This window comes from Schistocerca gregaria, chromosome 3 (genome assembly GCF_023897955.1).
Source record: "Schistocerca gregaria isolate iqSchGreg1 chromosome 3, iqSchGreg1.2, whole genome shotgun sequence".
NCBI lineage: Eukaryota > Metazoa > Arthropoda > Insecta > Orthoptera > Acrididae > Schistocerca > Schistocerca gregaria.
The window spans coordinates 555,933,362-555,943,941 of record NC_064922.1 but is presented as its reverse complement, the minus strand read 5'-3'; positions in this window follow the sequence as shown (position 1 = coordinate 555,943,941).

Here is a 10,580-nt window from a genome sequence, read left to right as displayed (position 1 = left end):
AGAGAAGGAAACGTAGTAGGTGGATATGGATTGGGGCTAATAAATGAAAGAGGAAGCCACCTGGTAGAATTTTGCACAGAACACAACTTAGTCATAGCTAACACTTGGTTTAAGAATCATGAAAGAAGGTTGTATACATGGAAGAACCCTGGAAATACTAAAAGGTATCAGATATAATGGTAAGACAGAGATTTAGGAACCAGGTTTTAAATTGTAAGACATTTCCAGGGCCAGATGTGGACTCTGACCACAATTTATTGGTTATGACCTGTAGATTAAAACTGAAGAAACTGCAAAAAGGTGGGAATTTAAGGAGATGGGACCTGGATAAACTGAAAGAACCAGAGGTTGTACGGAGTTTCAGAGAGAGCATAAGGGAACAATTGTCAGAAATGGGAGAAATAAATACAGTAGAAGAAGAATGGGTAGCTTTGAGGGATGAAGTAGTGAAGGCAGCAGAGGATCAAGTAGGTAAAAAGACGAGAGCTATTGAAACCCTTGGGTAACAGAAGAAATATTGAATTTAATTGATGAAAGGAGAAAATACAAAAATGCAGTAAATGAAGCAGGCAAAAAGGAATACAAACGTCTCAAAAATGAGATCGACAGGAAGTGCAAAATCGCTAAGCAGGGATGGCTAGAAAACAAATGTAAGGATGTAGAGGCTTATCTCACTAGGGGTAAGATAGATACTGCCTACAGGAAAATTAAAGAGACCTTTGGAGATAAGAGAACCACTTGCATGAATATCAAGATCTCAGATGGAAACACAGTTCTAAGCAAAGAAGGGAAAGCAGAAAGGTGGAAGGAGTATATAGAGGGTCTATACAAGGGCGATGCACTTCAGGACAATATTATGGAAATGGGAGAGGATGTAGATGAAGATGAAATGGGAGATACGATACTGCGTGAAGAGTTTAACAGAGCACTGAAAGACCTGAGTCGAAACAAGGCCCCCGGAGTAGACAACATTCCATTGGAACTACTGACGGCCTTGGGAGAGCCAGTCCTGACAAAACTCTAGCATCTGGTGAGTAAGATGTATGAAACAGGCGAAATACCCTCAGACTTCAAGAAGAATATAATAATTCCAATCCCAAAGAAAGCAGGTGTTGACAGATGTGAAAATTACCGAACTATCAGTTTAATAAGCCACAGCTGCAAAATACTAACACGAATTCTTTACCGACGAATGGAAAAACTAGTAGAAGCCGACCTCGGGGAAGATCAGTTTGGATTCCGTAGAAATACTGGAACACATGAGGCAATACTGACCTTACGACTTATCTTAGAGGAAAGATTAGGAAAGGCAAACCTACATTTCTAGCATTTGTAGACTTAGAGAAAGCTTTTGAAAATGTTGACTGGAATACTCTCTTTCAGATTCTGAAGGTGGCAGGGATAAAATACAGAGAGCGAAAGGCTATTTACAATTTGTACAGAAACCAGATGGCAGTTATGAGAGTCAAGGGACATGAAAGGGAAGCAGTGGTTAGGAAGGGAGTGAGACAGGGTTGTAGCCTCTCCCCAATGTTATTCAATCTGTATAATGAGCAAGCAGTAAAGGAAACAAAAGAAAAATTCAGAGTAGGTATTAAAATCCATGGAGAAGAAATAAAAACCTTGAGGTTCGCCAATGACATTGTAATTCTGTCAGAGACAGCAATGGACTTGGAAGAGCAGTTGAATGGAATGGACAGTGTCTTGAGAGAAGTATATAAGATGAACATCAACAAAAGCAAAACGAGGATAATGGAATGTAGTCGAAGTAAGTCGGGTGATGCTCAGGGAATTAGATTAGGAAATGAGACACTTAAAGTAGTAAAGGAGTTTTGCTATTTGGGGAGCAAAATAACTGATGATGGTTGAAGTAGAGAGGATATAAAATGTATATTGGCAATGGCAAGGAAAGTGTTTCTGAAGAAGAGAAATTTGTTAACATCGAGTATAGATTTAAGTGTCAGGAAGTCGTTTCTGAAAGTATTTGTATGGAGCGTAGCCATGCATGGAAGTGAAACATGGACGATAACTAGTTTGAACAAGAAGAGAATAGAAGCTTTCGAAATGTGGTGCTACAGAAGAATGATGAAGATTAAATGGGTACATCATATAACTAATGAGGAAGTATTGAATAGGATAGGGGAGGAGAGAAGTTTGTGACACAACTTGACCAGAAGAAGGGATCGATTGGTAGGACATGTTCTGAGGCATCAAGGGATCACCAATTTAGTATTGGAGGGCAGTGTGGAGGGTAAAAATCGTAGAGGGAGACCACGAGATGAATACACTAAGCGGATTCAGAAGGATGTAGGTTGCAGTAGGTACTGGGAGATGAAGAAGCTTGCACAGGATATAGTAGCATGGAGAGCTGCATCAAACCAGTCTCGGGACTGAAGGCCACAACAACAACATCCACATATATCACTGAATGTACCTGCAAAATTATATAATTGTACGACAAATGATTACAGGTGGTAGGACAAACAGTGAGATGCATGAAAAATTAGCTTTTTCTCAAAACAGAGCAGAAATGACCTAAAACATACTCATCCAGTGTCTGAAAATGAGAGCATGTAGCGACTTCAACAGATTTTAAATATAATTTCAAATATTTTCTTGCTTACATGTTTCTGTGTGTGTGTGTGTGTGTGTGTGTGTGTGTGTGTGTGTGTGTGTTTGTGTGTGTGTGTGAGAGAGAGAGAGTGTCTGCATGTACAGAATGCATTGCGTTGCCAACTTTTCACGTGGAAACCACTATAGCCATGAGGCATGGGGGGGGGGGGGGGGGGGGGGGAGGCGGCAAACAAAACATGCCTTCACCAGTTTTATAAAGCCTTTGTGTTGCTGCAGCTGTGTTATGGTTGTATTATGTGTGGGCTGTTCCATATTTTTAGTGTATATTATCCTTTGTCACTGCAATGTTGTACTCTGCATAATACTAGTCGGCAGTTGCATCCTATGTAAATGTGCACTGCAGGGATAAAAGTCACCACATACCACAGAAAGTAGTCAGTGTGAAGTCAAAATATGCATCTGACTGTAAGTAGAAACAGACACAATGCATGAATACTATAATATTTGTTTCTGCCAGAGCATGAAATAAGCAATTTCGTGTTAGTTAACATTGGTTGTGTGCCACTACAGCATTACCACATTGTGTGTCAACTGTCCCTTGCTCAACGCATTGATTGCTGCACGAATAGTGAGGGACGTTTCGCTGCCATGCCAGGCACAGGGTATTAGACATGAGAGTCTGCTGTGGATGCCCGTTGCCAGAAAGCAGTCAGTGCTTTGGAGCTATCTCAAAGAGGAAGCAGGACAAAACAATATTTCCTGCTACAGTCAGTGTAGTCAAACAGTCTGTGAGTAGGGCTTAAAATATCAGTTTTTACATGCTGCTTGTTCCAGGTGTCTCAGCTGCATACATTAACATGGCACAATTGCAGCAGCATACAATTTGTGCATGACATCAAGAGTTTTGATTGTAGGAAGTCAGTTACAAGATGTGAACAGTCAGCTAACAAGTAATTTTATCGGACTATAAAAATCTGTTTTATTTGTTTTCTGCAATACATTATGTGACTTGTTTCATTATAAGAAATTCTACACTGTTGTAAAATATGTTATTAAAAATCAAAATGTTGTGATGTAACATAGATAATCAATTATTTTAATAAACTGAAAACCTTGGTGAATGATAAAGAGGAAACTGAAAGTATTTCAAGTATCAAAATGATTTAGATGTTAAAGAAATGACCAAACAACATATTGCAAGTGTAATAAGCTACTGGTACTTAATAATCATATTTTTTGCTGGAAGGATGTGTTAACTTACTTATGTGCTGTCATATCCACATTGCAACAGCTGTGACAAACCTTCAACCTGCAGTACTATTGAGTTTCCTGTATACACTGCCTAACTGTGTGTTCTTGGACCTACAGCTTTGTGTGTAGGATAGTACTAATCACAATCCTGTGACTTTCCTCAGAATGCTGGCAAATGGAAGTAAATATAGCAATATTTTGAAAATACTCTTCATGGTAAGGTAACCAGAACTAATGCACATATGTTAAGCCATAAAAGCAGCAATGAAATTTACTACAGGACAGTTCATTGTATGTGTGTTGCAAGAGAACACTAGTTGTGAATAAAGGGACTTGTTTACAAGTAGGAGATGCCATTTTTGCTGATTTTTGTTTCAAAAGATCTTGTATGAAGACCACATCTTGTCTGAAGACCAACTTTTGTAAACACACAACTGCAAAAACCATTCTTTGGACTGAAGTGACCACCACCACCACCACCACCACCACCACCACCACCACCAACAACAACAACAACAACAACGCATTATCTCCTTTGATTAGCAAACAATGACAAATGGCATACTAACAATTCCTGGCAAGCAAAAGCACACTCAGTACTAAAAAGACGAATTGCAGTCTGAAAGAGTTCAACTTTTTTAAAAAAACAAATCAAATTGGTACAGTCTGCTCAAAAGAAACTGTATTACATAGATATTATATCACAAACATTCAATGTATATAGCACTAATCCATTTCAAGTAATAATAGCAGTTAGGCCCTACAGTTGATTTCAACTCATCATTTCATGACTTTTACGAGAACTGTTCATTCCACCATCATTGTAGTATTTGGATAAACAATTGTACATATCAGTTTATGCCAATAAAGGTCACTGGATGTATCCAGTCTTAGAAATTATTCCATCAAATGGTATGTCCTATATGTCTGAAATGCTGTCTTTCTGTAAATAATGGCGCAGAAAATGATTACAAAGGACTATTTTGTTAATGGAAATTGAACAATGAAGTATTGAGAATGTACAAGCTTGATTTGGTGTGGAAGATGCACAATTTCTGAGCAATGGGTTGCAGTTGTACACCCTATCATCAAGTGATACAAGGATAATGTAGCTTTTTCCACCAATGTAAGAATAGCACAGTTACTGACATCATCATCTTCAACCATATAGGGATAAGTAAACCTAAATCTTTCCAGCTGCCCTGTACAGTATGTAAATTTAAAATCTAGTTGGGGTAAATAACTTCATCTTTCAGGAAAGTTCTAGCTTTTCCCCAGAGAGTTAGAGAACAGGTGAATAATGGTAAATTTTGCAATCACCTGACATAGTAATAGTAGTAGCAATGGTTTATTTAATTGAACCATTTGCCCAGACAAACTAGTAACTAACATTTTTGACAAAAGTGAGTTAGAATTGGAAAAACATTGTATATGACACTATATATCTGCTGATTAAACTGTTTCCACTGCAGATTATTTTTATTATAAATGCTGAACTGTGAAATTCTTTGTTGCAGTGTACTTCACTATGAGTGAATGAGCTGTGGGTTGACTAAGAAACAAAGTTAACATTTGTGTATGGAAGGACAATAAACGCAAGGTGCTAGGGGATAGTGGACACCGCTATACATTGAGGGGAAATTGTCCTGTTCTTGGAAAACTGCTATCTGAGGGGGTGAGTGGTACACCGTACTGCTACTTGAAATGAGAAAATGTTTTCATAATTCGTGTAGCCAAAAAGGTGTACATGTTGTATTTTTGTAGAGTTTTATAACAATAATAGAAATTCTAGGATGGAGCAATATGTAAAATACTCACCTATAGTAGATCAATGCACGGAGCACAAAAACACACAATAGCATTCACACTACCTTTCGAGCACTAGCTCTTTTTCCAGGAATAGTACACACATTCACACACACAATGACACAGACACCCAAACACCTACTCCTCCGGCCATGGCAAGACTGACTGAACTAACAACAGAAGTAACCCATCCGAGTGTTTTCTCTCTACCTCTCCTCCCCCCTTTTCAACCCCTCTCCCTTCGCACTCTTTCTCCCTCTTCATCTTTCTCTCCATTTCCTCCTCCCCTTTCTTCCCCCTCCAGTCATCCCTCACCTCTTCCTACATCACTTTTTGCTGTACCCTCTATCCTCTCTTCATCTTGTGTGGGCAGGAAATCATCTGTCCACAGACCTGCCTCTTTCCTGCTACTCCTTCCCCACTTCCATCAGCTCAGGCAACTGCTTTCAATAATGAAGTATCAATAAATTAGTATTGCTGTGGTCTTGGGAGTGTGTGTTTGGGTGTTTTTGCATGTATGTGAATGTGTGAACTATTGCCAGAAAAAGAGCTTGGTGTGAATGCTGTTTTCAGCCGTGTATTTCTGTGCTCCATGTAACTTGAGATGAGGGATATCCTACCCACCTTACAAACATCCTTGTCCATCCCTATTCCAACCCCCAATCCTGCACCCCTTGGGTGCTATGATACAATTACTGCACAGCATTATATGTGGGTATGACAAGTAACTGACTGTCTAATTAATGGCCACTGCCAAACTGTGGCAAAAGCCAATTTGACCATGCAGTTACTGATCAAGCTGCACACCACAATACAAATGGCTTCAACAGCTGCTTCACTACATGAGCCATTTGGATAACCCCTCATAGCACAAGTTTCTCTGAACTATGCAGATAGGAATTGCCTCTTCAACACATCCTACACTCTTTCAATCCCCCTGGCCTAAACCTCCACTAACCTGTACCCACTGCCTCACCTTGCCTTTTCCATACTCTCTTCTCAGTTTCTTCCACTGCCTCCTTCTCCCTACTTTTTTTTTTTTATTGTGCCCTCTATAACAGGGCCAGCCACGGCATGCCAAACTTCATGCGGGTGAAGTGTACATGCCATGGCTCTGCCTATATCAAAGTTGCTTGGTCCTTCTTGGAAGTACTTGGTACAGTGTGACATTTCATTTAGCAATGCAGTGTGATTTTTTCGGTCAGCATAACACTCTTCAATTCAGCAGAATTGTGATATCAGCGGTGTTTACTCTTCACTATTTGTTCATTTTTCACAGGTCCAGTGGATGTTTGCACAAAAAGAGGAAATCAAGCACTCTATCATCACAAGCCTATAACAATGAATGGGAATGACAAAAGAGAGGGATGAAATTCTCAATATATATTATGCAATTGCATAAGCAACAGGTACTGCAAATTTGCTAGGAAACACTATTACAATGCAGAAAGAATATAAAGATTTAGTTGACAATAAAACAGAAAAGAACTGCAATGATTGACAGATGGGATTTATTGTTCAGTACATCAAGAAGCACTTTGTCCTAAATTTGCAGGCATGCAGCATGTGAAGATATCGGTGATATAAATAGTTAAATTTCTGATGTTGCAAGCATTATTCCTTTGTCAGTTGCAACTGTTTTCGACGGAGTTGAACGAAGAATATGAAGACTGTATATATTACTGCAAACTACATTGGTTACGCCAAGAGTCAAACCTGGAACAATTTTTCGATGTAAAACTCTTTATTGTTGAATTTATGTAGGAAAGAGAAGTCAGGAACAAAAATTATAACATCTGGAATGGAGTGCAGACCTTGCATTTTAAGCAGACTTCATTGCACACTGCCCACAATAAGGCACTGCAAGGGGAGGGACAATTTTTTCTGATTTGATGAGGAGGCATTTAGAAAGAAAATCACATTAAACAAATGCAGTCCACAACCCTAAGCTCACTGCTGTTAAAGAAAATGTGAGGTTTCAATAATTCATTGAGGCTCTGGAAGAATTAAAAAAGCAGTTTTCTAAATGTTTTGAGGATACTGTCAATCTTACATCAATTTTCGAGACCATTCGCTGTTTCAGTTGAAAGCGTCCTTGTGAGATGCACATGTAATTATCTGATCTGCAAGGTAATTCCTGTTTTAACGACAAATTCTTTTATGTCAAAACTGTCGAGGATGTCTACATTGCTTTCCTCAGGTAGAGTTTCCATGTCTTCATAATGAGGTAGCAAAAGTGCTTTGATCAACTTATTTGTGTGAAAGACCTTTTTTCGATTATGAAACTAAATAAGTCAAGGCTACATGGCAACCTGAGTGCAAAAATGTGTGAAACTGCTTGCATCTGCCAGTACGCCGACAGTTGGTACCAGACCAAAGATTATATCTTCAGTGCACCAAATAATTAAATAGCACTAAAAATTTGTTTGTGATCCATGCTGCTGAGAAATCTGAAATATAAAACCAAATTGTATGCAGTGCAACTGCACCGATATTTAAATGTGGCATGTTCACAGTTTCCTTCTCCTGTTCAGACAGTATGGCATGGCAGCGGGGAAATGTGCAGCGAAGCCGAGTGCTATGGCACTCATGCCAGGGCATGTCCCATGAGCCAAAATCTTGGCCACCCCTCCTGTATACTTTGTTCATCTTGTTGCATGGCCTTTATGTCATCTGTTAAAATACTGATCTCTTTCACACTACACCTTCCTCCTGTTTTTCCCTACCCCTCCACACTTCCATCTAACAGCCAATGCAACTGCTGCCAAGAATTAATAGTTTTGTCATGTCCATGCGAGTGTGTATTTGGGTGTCTGTGAGACTGTGTGTACTATTGCTAGAAAAGTACTACAGTAGTACTCAAAAGCCAGTGAGAATGCTGTTTTCCGCTGCGTGTTTGTGTACTCCACGTTTCAGTCCGATGTAGATGACTGGTTTCCTTTCCCTTATTTTAACAAATTTGTAGAGCACTAAAATAGTAGTGTGACATGTAATCGAAAGTGCAATGTTCTGAACATAATTCCTATTTTGCAGAGTTTTATCAGCAAATAGTAAGGTGCTCATTTTGGGGATTTTGCACACCTGATTTTGACAAGCAAACACATTTTTGGGCTGCACAGTGCACTGAGGTAGCTGATATGAAGAGATGTACAATAGAAGAGAAAATATTTTGTTGCCATTGTTCACTGATATACATTTCGTTTACCTTTAGAAACCAGTAGATGTACACATTTGTCAAAAGACACTACGTAATATTTTGCTCATTACATTTTGCGAAGTGCAAAATTTTGATTGACAAATTTAAGAACAATTCAACCCTTGAAGACAAAACAGAAAAGCATTCCAACAACTTAAACACAATCACGGATCATGACAGAGGTTTTGTTGAAGAAACACACTGTATCACTTTCAAAGTAGGAGAGCCACTATCGAAGGATAAAACTGTTAGTTGGTATTTAAATTCAGCTCTGAGCCTGCACAAAATGTATGCCCTTTTCCAGAATAAGTACCCTAAATTAAATATCAGTGAAAACATGTAAAGAGATATTTTCAGAAATGATTTTAAATTAAAATTTAATCAGAGTCAGACAAAATGTTTATTAAAATTTTGCCAAATGATTTAAAAAGCTGAAAAGGAAAGTGCAATTCACCACATAACAGCTGAAGCAGCATAAAAGACGCTTGCAGCTGCTGCTGGAAAAGCAAAACAACAGGAAGTAATGTGACTGTGTGACGATCTTCAGTAGCAATTATTCTGCCCACAGTTGAATCAATTCTTCTGCATTTTATCAACATCAGTACTGTTGTTACAATGTGGCAATATGTAATATTGGTAATAACACTGATTTCATGTCTTTATGACAAGTAAACATTGTGAGGACATGCGCAGCAGACACACCTTCATGCAACCTGAAGTACATTCTTGCACATTTCGATCCGCTCAATGATGGTGAGTTTCAGAATCTGATAATCAGGTCTGATCACTGCTTTGAACAGAACAACTGGCAAAAAATTTCCTTTTCCAAAAACTGATCAACTGTAAATATTTCACTGTTGTAGACTGGAAATTCGTCATTGTGTGGCATATTTTCCTACCATGTGATAGGAATTATGTCCTTACAGAGAAGAACAAAGAATCTTTTTGTGTGTATTACCAAAACAACTGATTCAAGTAACTGCCAATGCCAAGGACAACGGATTTCCAGTCTGCAAGGTGAAACCAGAGGATTTCAGGGATCTTAGTGCACTAGACCAAGGGTTGCATAGAGGCTCATTCAAAATAACTGAGTGTGCCTGACAATAAATTTCATGTGACAACCCTACTACTGTAAGGGAAGAAAAAGTCATAACACTCTACAATCATGATGTGGTCAGATCAATGCAAAGAAGCCGAGAGGTACCGAGTAAAGAAATCTGCTGTCAGCTAACGTTTCATTTTTCCCTACCTTGTGTGATAAACTTTTGCCAAGCAAAACTGACAAGAAGAAATCTTTAACTGACACATGTTAGAATTTCTATCCACAACTACCAAGTGAATGATGGATTTGTCATGTCTGTCTGGTGAAACTCATTGATTGAGGATTGAAAATGTAATGCTGACTACATGTTTAAAGTAATAGCAAGGAGAATGGTGTCAAATTTTTCAGTATTTTGTACCGCTGCTTGAGCAGATCTGTATTGCAATAAACATTATGTCATTTTAACCCATGTTGTTATCTTTCCTCAAAATAAGCTTTCAATTTCTGCAACAAGCAACACAGAAAGATCAGTGCATTGCAACAGTGCAAATATTGTAACTGCATGAATACAATGTTGTTCACCCAGGAAAATTGAAATATGATTTTTTTCAAAAATAACATAAGGAATTGTGTAACAACTGTTACAAAAATATGCAGAATGATGTTTTTCCTCATATACACTGCCAGCATCAATAAAACCCAAATAAATAG